This window comes from Ambystoma mexicanum, chromosome 2q (genome assembly GCF_040938575.1).
Source record: "Ambystoma mexicanum isolate Mex_15411 chromosome 2q, UKY_AmexF1_1, whole genome shotgun sequence".
Taxonomy (NCBI): domain Eukaryota; kingdom Metazoa; phylum Chordata; class Amphibia; order Caudata; family Ambystomatidae; genus Ambystoma; species Ambystoma mexicanum.
The window spans coordinates 1,399,885,075-1,399,897,332 of record NC_090924.1 but is presented as its reverse complement, the minus strand read 5'-3'; positions in this window follow the sequence as shown (position 1 = coordinate 1,399,897,332).

Here is a 12,258-nt window from a genome sequence, read left to right as displayed (position 1 = left end):
AAGGGCCCCCTCCTATACTCTGAAAGTTCCCCTGTCAATTTGCTCGGTAGGGATCTGCTTAGAAAGTTGACCATGACCATCTCATTTATAGACAGAGGTATCATCTGTGCCACACATGGCATGTATTCACTAAGAGCAATGTTCACGATAAATGCCGTGGCAAGTGATGTGGCAGTGCGAGGTATCCCTGTCAACCCCGACATTTTATTTATGGCATCAAAGTGCTTGCACAAGCCGTTCCACAGATTACAAGAACATGCTGGAGAGTGTCCACTGACTTCATTTTTTGACCTGTAGTATTCCCTGAGCTGGTTGCTGGCACAATTGTATCATTAGCCCTAGAAGGTTTACTAGTGTGAGCAAAAATGATTGTAGTGCTGGGTACTGACCCCCACGGGGGCCAGTAGTGCTGTTATGCATAGATCCCAATATGCCCCTAAGAGAATTGACTGATGAAAAACTCTTTGAGGATGACAACAATGATGGGGAGATCATATTTGAGATGTGTATACCCTGTGAGATAATGGTGCAATTCAGAAAAGTTCAGAGCCCCTTCATGGCTGTTGTCGCACCACCCCCTTTCAGCCAGACAGATCTACAGTATGTCCCCACACATTTATGGACCACAAACCCACATGATGTAGGGATACTGAAAGAAGTGACTCCTGTAAAAATCACACCTAAACCAGGGGCAGTACTCCCGTGAGTGAAACAGTACCTGCTGTCCAGAGAAGCAGAGGAAGGGATCAGAGAAACACTAAAGGCCCTGCTACACCAAGGGATCATAGTACCCTCTACCTCACCATGCAATACGGCCATATACCCCATTAAGAATGCAACGGGGGCAGTTGGAGGATGATCCAGGATCTCTGCCCCCTTAATGACATAGTACAGAAGGAGTTTCTATTTGTCCCCAACCCAGTGTCCATGTTGTGCAGCATCCCCAAAGAGGCAACTCAATTTACTGTTGTGGATTTGCAAAATGCTTTCTTCTCAGTGCCCCTTCACCCAGACTCCCAGTACCTCACAGCTTTTAGTCTGGCCGGAAAGCGTTATGAGCATACTGGTTTCTGCCTCAAGGGTACTGCTAAAGCCCCAGTATATTTCACAGGATACTGCATGAAGACCTAGGTAATATCCAGATTCCCAGCACCATAATTCAGTATGTAGATGATTTGTTTGTGTGCAGTGACAATGAGCAAAGCTGCCAAAGAGACTCAATCGAACTATCGCAAAACCCCAGTACTGCCAACTGGAAGTACTTTGCCTGGGACCTCTCATCTCCAAAGACGCAAAGAGAATTATCCCTGACAAGGCAGCACCAGTGTGTGCTACTCCCAAGCCACTCACAGTAAAAGACATGCAGAAATTCATAGGATTGTGCAAATATTGCAGGGCATGGATTCTAGATTATGCAGCATACACAAGGCCACTCCTATAAGGCCTCAAGAAAGCACAAAAATAGAATGGACCCCAGAGATGACGGGTTTCAGTGACTTAAAGGAAGTGATCTTAACAGCACCCGTCCTCGCCACCCCAGATTACACACAGAAGTTTTATATTTTTTCACACTCCAATGGTACACTCATGACGGCAGTTCTCACGCAAAAGAATACAATGGGCCACAAGCCACTGGCATATTACAGTGGCACACTACACTCTGTGATGCTGGGACAGTTCGCATGCAAACAAGCTCTTGCAGCGGCTGCCTTTGCGATTGAAAAAAGCTCCACAATTGTGATAGGGTTTTCAGTGACATTGTATGCGGAGCACTCACTCTTTGCAATATTAGACCACTAAAAGTCCACCCTCACCACAAAGAGGGCATCTGTCTATGAGATCATATTTTCAAGCCAACACATTCATGTTGTGAGGTGCAAAACAGTGAACCCAGCCACTTTCCTCACACAACCATGCACTGCCGAAGATTTGCAACTCCATGGCTGTGAAGGCGAAGACGATGATATTCCCAAAGCAAAAGACAGCCCCCTAGAAGAGGGAGAAATCCTCTTTGTTGATGAGTCAGCATCAATTGATCAAGAGACAGGTGAAAGACAGCGCTGGTGTGCCTAGGAGGCAAATATGAAACACTTGTAAATTAAAAGATTGCCCATACATTACTCAACCCAAACAGCTGAACTGGTAGCACTCATTGAATCCCTGCGGGCATCTAAGGGATGTTATGTTACCATATACTCAGGCTCTGCCTATGTCACCACTACAGTGCTTGCAGGTCTGTAACGCTGGAGAAGGAGGGGATTCAGGCGAGCAGATGGCTCACCAGTACGGCATGCCGCCCTGCTCAACACACTAATTTCTGCCCTTGCGGAACCCTCTGTGGTATCAATTGTTAAATGCGTGGCACATACCCACAACGCTGACGAAATCTCGTTAGGCAATGCGGCCACTGACGCGGTAGCAAAAGCTGCAGCATACTTCCCAGTGCACACATCTACTGACTACGTAGTGACCACAGTAACCACGAGAGCAGAGTCAGATGCATACACAACCCTCCTCATCACTCAGGTCATAGAGCTACAAAATAGGACGTCCCCAGAGGAACATCAAATTTTGAACAACTGCGACTGCTGCATTTTAACTTTAATCATCTCCTGCTCCTTTGCTTGCCTGTTATCCAGTCCTTCGCCCAGCACATAATGTAACTACGATTCCAGACAAAATCGTAGCCTTTTTTGTGTCCAAGCGGGTGAGCGTCGGTGCGTGAGGATAAGCCGGTTAGTGCTGGTTTGTGTCCGGGTTTGGAAGCAAGCATATTGTTGCCATGGATTGCATTACTTCCAGTATGACCTCCTCAAAAACACAAAGTAATTTCACCTCGCCCCACTGTAAATTGCGTATTTCACTCCTTAACACCCAGTCACTGGTAAAGCGTGGAGCTGAAGTGTCAGACTTTCTTATTACCAAAGGATGCTATCTCATGGCCATTACAGAGTCATGGCTCACTACTAATACACCCAGTGCTGCTACGTTAGCCCACCTCCCTGTATTCACCCTGTTTAGAGCTGATCGCTTGGATCGCTTTTGCTATTGAGTTGCCTTACTCGCAGCTAATCATCTAAATATACACATAAATGTCCACGATACTCCAGAAGGCTGTGAGAGCCTTCTTGCCAAAATTAAACTTCATGATAATTACTCACTGACTGTGCTACTTATCTATGGGCCACCTTCCGAGAGGCCTGCCTTTGAGCAACAGCTTATTAATCTAATTACCAAATCACTCAAAGCCAAGACCCCCATGATTGTTATGGGACATTTTAATCACTTGGCTGATAGCCCCAACAATACCCACAGCACGTCCCTGCTTGCTACTCTCAAGTCCATTGGTTTTACGCAACATGTGGGCACTCCCACACATGATGCTGGTCACACATTGGATTTGTTTCTGACTCATCAAGTGTCCATAATTGACTTGAATATTGTTCCATGTCCCTGGTCTGACCATTACCAGATTACATTTGATTTCCGCATGCCCAGTTCATCCACTTTCTTGAAAGCGACTACTTGAGAACAGGTCTTAGTTAAACATTTTGAAAAGCTTTCCTCTGAACATTTTTCTTTTCATCTGTTGCACCATCTTAATCCCAGTGACCTGATTACCAACTCTGATGACCTGGCAAACCATCTCACTAATACCATTAATCACATGATTGATACCTTTGCGCCTAAGAAGTCCCATTTAAAAAAAAAACAAAGTCAATACTAATTCTTGGTTTGATGATTCCATCTCTGCCCTGCAGCGTGATAAATGTAAATTGGAAAGAGAATAGAGAAAAGATCCCACCCCTTCTTGTCTTCATACTTACAAATGGCTAGCAGCTAATTTAAAGCAAGCTATTATATCACCAAAATCCAAAAGCTATAACAATTGGATTGCTTCGGCAAAGTCCAGTACACATGAATTATTTACCATCATTAAAGAATTTGAAGGCAAAACATTTGAAGGACTTGTCGTTCAAAAAGATAATAATTGGTGTCAGCTAATCCATAATGAATTTAATATCAGACTTCTGGGACACAAAAGTACCATTGACTCTCAGGTTAATCAGATTTCTCCCAGGCATCAGGCTCCTTCAAGACTACAGATGCATCCTTACATGTAATTAATGGAAATCCTTCCCGTTTAAGCCCTCTTCGGAGTCCCAGATATGTGAAATGGTGGGGAAAATAAAACCTACCTCGTGTGTATGGGTGATCTTTGTCCATTGAGACTTTTTAAGGATACCGTTGAAATATTGGCACGATGGGTGGCTCACCAGGTAGACCTGTCCTTAGAAGAAACCAATGTCCCTCAGCTGCTTAAGGAGTCCTGGGTGACTCCTCTCATAAAGAAAAGCACTCTTGACCCCCACAACCCTAAATACTACAGGTCAATTACTAATGTGCCTTTTATGCTTAAGATTCTTGACCGAGTAGCATATGCTCAACTTCAGGAACACTTGGAGAATAATCACCTCTTTAATGTTAAGCAGTCAGGCTTTCAGGTCAAACATGGGAACGAAACAGCACTCCTCGATCTCAGGTCAAGTGTGGCAGGCATTGTAGATAGAGGCAAACCAGCATTCGTCATGCTCCTCAATTTGTGTGCAGCATTTGACCTGATTGATCCTTCACTGTGGGTCCAGAGGTTGCACAAACAGGGACTCTGTTCTGCCTTGGCCATTCAGTGGATCCCCTCATTGCTTGGCCCGGATATGCACATATGGCCGTGGATGAGGCTCCTTAGCAATCGGTAACCGTCACATGCGGAGTGCCTCAGGGTCATGCATTTCCCCCAGCTTATTTAGCATATACATCACCCGGCTTCTCTCTCTCTTAGATGACCTGGGTGTTCAATTCACCAACTACATGGACGACACCCAGTTCATCATCAAATTATCGGGAGACTATATTAAGGATACTGACCTTATTAACAGCATTTACAAATCAATTCAGGTGTGGATGGCCACAAACTCATTGGCCTTGAACGCCAAAATTTCTGGTTATGGCATCCGTCAATAAACTGAAAACACTCAGCCCTGATTATAACACCTTTACCATTGCAGACATTCAAATTATAGTCGCAAAGTCAGTAAAGGCTGTGACATTACACTGGATGCTGAACTCTCTATGAAGCTGCATGCTGCCCAAGTTAAGGGCTCTTGCGGCTATTTCCCTAAACCTTTAAGCCACATCCGCTTCTATATTTCTCTTCAAAATAGGGCACTTCTTGCCACAACTCGAGTCTTGGCAATGGCAATAGCCTCTTGGCACGTACTGCTATTAGTAACCTGCACTCGCTGCAGGTTACTCAGAACAATGCAGTCAGGGCCGTGTTCGGTCTATCTCGTAGAGATCACGTCATGACAGCCGGACGGGAACTTAATTGGCCTCCTCTGAGACAGTGTATCACATACAAGATGCTTACCCTCACCCATAGTGCTGTCATGCCAATGCCCCCCAGTATCTCTCGGATCGACTATCTGCCTGTAGAATAACTCGTACACTACGTTCCACTAACCACACAAAGCTCATGCAACCCAGATTCAAACTCTCAGCATTTGGTGGAACCAGATTCAATATCCAAGCCTCTCGGGCCTGGAACAAGCACCCACCTCATCTGGGGCAGGTTAATCCTATTGTAGACTTTAAAGAAAGGAGTCAAAACCCACTTGTTTAACCTCAACCCCGATTATAGTGTTCATTAACATAAATTGAAGGAGTAATTCACCCTCCTTCAATTGACCAGGCTTACTCTTTTTCTATAGGACTGCCCTTAGTCTGTTGTTTGTTATGTCTACGTTGATTGTGCGTTCTGAGGCCTATGGGAAATTTAGCATGTTGAAAAGATGAATACAAATCAAATCCAATCAAGACATATGTCTCAAACATGGGTGCGTGCAATCCCCCACTATCTCTTATGGAGACAACAAAGTACAGGAAAGTTAGTAATGCCTACACAATTACTGCACGCGGCTTTTGAACAATTGTATTACTCTTCAAATAGCTCTAAGCAACACATAGCTGCAGCCATCCAAGAAGATTGGTTTATCCCCAATTTACAAGAACACCTCTCAACTATGGTTGTTCAATGCACCACCTGCCAAGTGTTTAATACAGGAATGACACTCAGAACATTGCGAGGAACTCTGCCCCTCCCCGTCAGCCCATTCCTTTAGCTGCACATTGACTATGCAGAGATGGGGGAAAATGCAATTGGGCATGATATTTGATTGTGGTGGTGTGTCCGTTCTCAAGATGGGCTGAGGCTGGTCCATGTACCCACCCAGACCCCAAAGGTGCTGCCAAATTTCTCATCAGTGAGGTCTTCCCCCTCTGGGGAGTGTGTAATTTTTTAAGATCGGATAATGGCACCCATTTTTTCAAATAGCTCTTCAAGGAAATAACAAACCTTTTAGGAATCAAACATTGCATGTGCTCAATTTACCACCCACAAGCAAATAGAATGGTAGAACAAATAAATGTCCTCCTTAAGAGCAGATACTCCAAATTATGCAACACTTTAAAAAAGAACTGGGTGTATTGCCTGACCCTGGCCTTGTTCCATCTGTGCACACAGCCCAATAAGGACCACCACCTGTCCTTACTGGGAAAATAGTGACTGACACCTCTATCACCTGTGAGGAGAGCATCAGACACTTATAGAGCAGCAGCAATTCTAGGAGAAGAGTAGTATCTGTCCCAACAGACACATGCAATCAAACAAAGAAGATACACAAACATCAACTGGCCGACAAACTGACGCCGTACCCACTCAACCACTGTTGCCGATATGGTCTATATCAGAAGCTTTGTGCAAAAATACAACAACCCCATGTTCAAAGGGCCCTATGCGGTCGTATTTTCCACCCCCTCACAGTGAAGATGAAGGGGCTCAGATATTGGTTACACCTCTCAGACGTCCACAGGGCCCCACCCGAAACAACACCAAGTGTCCAAAGTTAATAAAACACTACTATGTCAGTTTGCGTAGCTCCATGCTGACCACATGTGTGCATATGAAAGAGTTTAAAGTACATGCATTGCTGCCAGAGCATACGATACATAAATTAAAACTCTCTCTGTATCTTTATTTCTCTTCCTTTCCCCAAGTTCTACTGTAGATATTACAAACAGCAGACATAGAGTAGCAAAAAGGCATATAATGCACCATAAGAGAGTAAAAAGACAAACACAGAAGTACAAATATGATGCATGGCTTAGGCCTAGATGCAGTTGAAGATATTTGTCATCCCGAGCACTCCAACAGTTGGTACTCTGACATGAGTGCAGCGGGAAGACGAACCACAAATGGGAGTTGCTATGTCTGTTCATTAATAGCGAACGTATCTGGGGCATCCAAGGTTTTAGTACCGCATGAAGTACCAATGATAGCGGCACAATGCCTAATTCATCTTGCGCAATTTAGGATAAAAGGCACATTCCAGACACGCAACATCCACCTAGAACTAATTAATCCAGATACCCGAAAATGCAAAGCAAGTTCCACGAAGCCCAAATGTTTGAAAGAACCGTATCTGGTGATCGAAGGGGCGAAATACACTAACATTAGGTGGCAAGAAACAACCCTCACCTGCAAAGCTGTAGGACTTTTAGGATTGCCTGAGAAAATTGCAGCACTTGTGAAGCAGACTTGCGCACAGGCATGGACAGATCACATCACCAAATTGACTTGGATTGTAGCAATCGAGAAGCCAGTAAAAGTGCACAAAGAAAAGACTTATGAACTATGTTTTTTACAGTGAAGGAACTGTTTCTGTCGTGTCAAACGAATGGTGTAACAGAACTGTCATAATTCCGGACCTCAAGAGAGGCACTGCAGCACTGGTGGATTATTGTTGGGTGTGCGGCGAAAAAACGTACTCCCGCCTTCTTGGAGAGACTATTGTTCGCTAGCCATACTGCAATCTGCCTTGTTAGTAGCACCAGAAGAACACCTGAAAGGGGGGCTCTAGCCTGATGAAGCCCCCACAGTGCCCCCAACAATCTAAGCACAGCACACAATGCCACCACCAGACATTTGCATCCTCCCTGAGAAAGAGCCCTATGACCAACTGCGAAGAAGAAAAGGGTCTTCGAATTACATATCAACAGACTCATCCGAACTGCTAGCACAAATACCTAATGAATACAAGCTCTATTATTCCGCAGAGACATTTTTTGCAAGCATCCAGATGCGAGCCAATGCAAAATGGCTCCAGATTGTCACATGGGAGCTGATCCAGTTGGCTAACGATACCGAACAAGGATTTAATGTCATAAAGGTGGAGCTGAGGGCCCTTAGACTAATGACAATGCAAAATAGGTATGTGTTGGATCTGCTGACAGCCATGGAAGGAGGTTTTTGCAAAAAGATCGGGAGTTCATGTTGCACGTTCATCCCTTCCGAAGATGCTGGAAATGGGACAATATCAGACCTCATTGCGGCAGTGCATGAACTAGGGGTGAAGATGAAGAAAGAAGCTGGCATTTAAGAAGAGGAATGGTTTTCCTGGCCTTTAGCTGGGCCCAAGCCTGGCGTGGAACAATGGTGAAAATGCTGATGCCCATCATCGTATTCGTTTTGGTGATCTTCTGCACATGCCAAATGGGTATTCAGTGTTGTGCCAAATCTGTGCATAATAGCACAATGATGATGATCTCTATTGGCAGCCCTAAGGTACCGTGTGCTACAAAGCAAATAGAAGTGCCGACTGACCACCCCGTTCACCACATGGTCCCAACGCCCATAGGAGCATAGTTGACCGCCTATATCACACGACCATTGCCCCTACCTCTGACCCCAAAATTACAAAGAAGTATGGGTTGATTTAGCTGGGAATGGAGAATGACTTTACATGACATGTACACCAGAGGAGTATGCACGATCAGGAGAGAGCTTGAGACATGTATGTAGGGCCTGGATGCCAATAAAAGGAACACCCGCATATGAGGAAGCAGTAAAATGAGAACATTTGCTTAAATATCAGGGAGGTGAATTTATTACTGTAGAAGAAATGGAATGGGGGAATGTTGGGATGGAAATGAGTATATCTGTCCCCCCGAGGCGCTTTAAGATGATGCAAATCCCCTATGAAATAGTATAGTGTATAAGGGGGAGAGAACCCCACTATGAAACTCGGTGCAGAGATAACATAGCGCAAACAGCCGATGCTTAACATTAGGATACACATAGAAAGAAACGCCATTTTGCAGTTATGACAGATGCACAGGTTTGCATAACCACGCTGCACCAGTCAAGCTCCATGGAATGATTTGACTAGGCCCAAAATCATTAAGGCAGAATGAATACGCACCAGCAGTTCTCACGAAAGTTCACTTCCCCATGTCCCTTCACTGTTGTAAACATTTACTGTCTTTGGAAGGAATGCGCCCTGCAAGACCATGAGACAGAACCAGGCTCATCGCAGTGCACATTCATCACAACCAAGCTGCCAGCAGGCCTCTAACACCCACCCACCCTACCCTGAGCCAGAGCCCACACCACTGACCCAACCCCCACATACCTGCATTCCATGATAGCCAACGTGTCCCCAGAATAAACCAAGTGACGATAAAAGATCTAAGCATGTGGGACAGTTTCACCCCTCAACAAAAAACACATCATTTGTAACATGAGGTACATGGAGGAATACATTCTCGATCAAGGTACGGGTGGAAGCCTTGAGTGCGGGAGGTGCGGCATCAATGAAGCCCAGAAATGTGTGGGTCAGTATGACTGTATTTCTTTCTACATTTCCCCTGGCACCGACCCCCGAGCCGCCCCGGTGCATGCCACAGTGATGTAGTAGTAGGCTAGTATGCTAGCTTAGATTTAACAATGTATCTCATGAGCGAACCGACCTTCACTCCACGGCAAGATGAGTCCAGCTGACCCACGTGGAGCCTGACCAACAGCGAAAGAACCAACAATTGTAGCCTGGCATCCCATATGGAGCAGGATCATGTATAACGTCCACCCTATGAACTGTGGGGGTTTAGACCCTATATGGGATGTCATCTATGAAGCTGTGGACCCTCATAAGGCACTAACATGCATTCTGACAGCAGAAAATGTTCGAGCAGCATAGTCCTTTGCTGATATTTTGTATTCTGTACAATTAAACCTTGTTATCCTTGCCGATCTCCTGGCTTATTTCCCTAAAGGGTTGTATTCACTCTGGAGTGTGCGTAAACAGGGACTTGACTTCATGGGGCAAAATAATACCCCAGCAGGAGCAGGTGTAGAAGAGCGGTTGAATGCTTTTATTCTCCTAACTCCTGCCCCCTCACCACCGTCATACTGGAACAGCAGGAGAAGGGCCCTATGTGAGACGCCATGTGTTATGCCCATACCACTTAGAGTGTACGAGAGACAATGTGTACCCAGACAACCGTATCGGAAGGTTGCCGTATGGAAGGATGTCAGTACGCACCATTTGACATCATGTAGCGCTGAGTGAAACCTCACATGGATAGAGTGATGTCATAAAGAAGATATACAAAGCCATACTGAAATTATATGAAAATACTTAAGAGTGAGGATGTAACTGAAGCGATAAGAGATACATGTACGAAACAATATAGTAATCATGAATGCAAAGGAAGACAACAGAACAGAACAAGAAACAGATCAGGTTTGGAGAGTCAGAGGAGTCTATGTTGGCTGGGGATCAAGGATGCTATTTTTAAGGAATAGCTGTAAAGGGAAGCAAACAGATACACGCTGGACGAGACATATTTCTGTTAGATTAAAGAAGAAGAAAACATCTGCAAGAACCAAGTATTGGACAATTAAAAGTCTATAAAGTCTATACATGGTACAGTGGGCAAGTCCCTAGAGGCCAAGAGGAGCAATGACAGCCAGTATAATTAAATCAGATAGCAGTAAATAAGAAGCTGAAATTTACACATTCGTGGTCCCTTCACATCTGACTCAGAAGTCGAAAACAAGGGCTATTCGTTAAGTCTCGGATGAAGATAGTGATGTGGCTTCACTCCCTTGAAGGTTCTTGCACAGAGAGCAGCTACAAGGTGAACTACAGACCGGAAACATAGGCTCATGGCCGGACTGATGAGAGATGATGGACTAATTGGGAAAGTAGTGAGTAATCTGATGTGATTCAAGTACCTGGGTTTTGGGTTCCTTACAAGCTGCTAGCCAAGCCGAAAGTCCAAGGTTGGGTGAGAATGCCAACCAATCATTGGGCCTTTGGGGCAACCTGCTATGCAATGTTGCATAGACCAATCTGCTGTCATTTTGCTCACTATAAACAGAATTATACATATTTAGAGGTAGTTCGAGGTGTGTCTTGCAGATAAGTGACAGCCAATTAAGTACTAACCGGTATACATTCTATTAGTAGATATGTTCCCCTAACCAATGCTTCCCGCTGATAAGCTTTATGGTTTGCCACATAGGATGATGTCATAGATGACGCATTTTGGGGTATAAGACCTCTTTGTAATCAAGTGTGTGTGTGTTCGAGCAAGCATCGGTCTGATGTCTGCCAACGTACCCTGCTTTATTCAACTGAGAATAAAGTGTACTTTGCCATATTCCATGAGTCTGTCCTGTTATTTGTTCTGAGATCTTTATTGGTAATTCCATCTAGCACTAGAGACACTGCAAGGTGCTAGAGCACACAGGCGTAGCTGGTCCGAGTCAGTCTAGCATATCAACAGCAGCACTGGGAACAGGCTCAGTAGGGGTGCAAGGATGTGGGGTGTTTACTCCTGCAAGCACCTCTGTAGGGCATGCGTGGGCTCTCCCAGCGCCCATCACCAATCTATCATGCACACATAGCAAATATCGACAAAGTAGAAGGAAAAACTATTTAAAGACAGATTTGTGGACACATTCCCCCTGCTGAATGAATCAGTATCAGAGTAGGATACGGATGTGAAGGGGGAGACAAGGTCACACATGCAGATGCATCAGCCATCAATGGATTCACCAAAATAGGGTTACTGAACATCACCCCCATGGCCCTGCACCCTCACCTATTGCAAGCCTATACACTAGTTCCATTCCAGCAGCATTTCCTACGAGGAAGTCACTCTGCAGTCATACTGATGGATCCGCTACTTACACTGCATGTGAGTAGGCACATCAACGACCAGAATTGCCCAATATCAGCAGAACACAACTAGGCTGGAACATGTCACAGTCTGTACTACAGCAACTGAGCCACCCCCGCATACAAGGTCTTACACATGACCCTAGGCTCCATACACCTTCCAATCACAACCCCACCT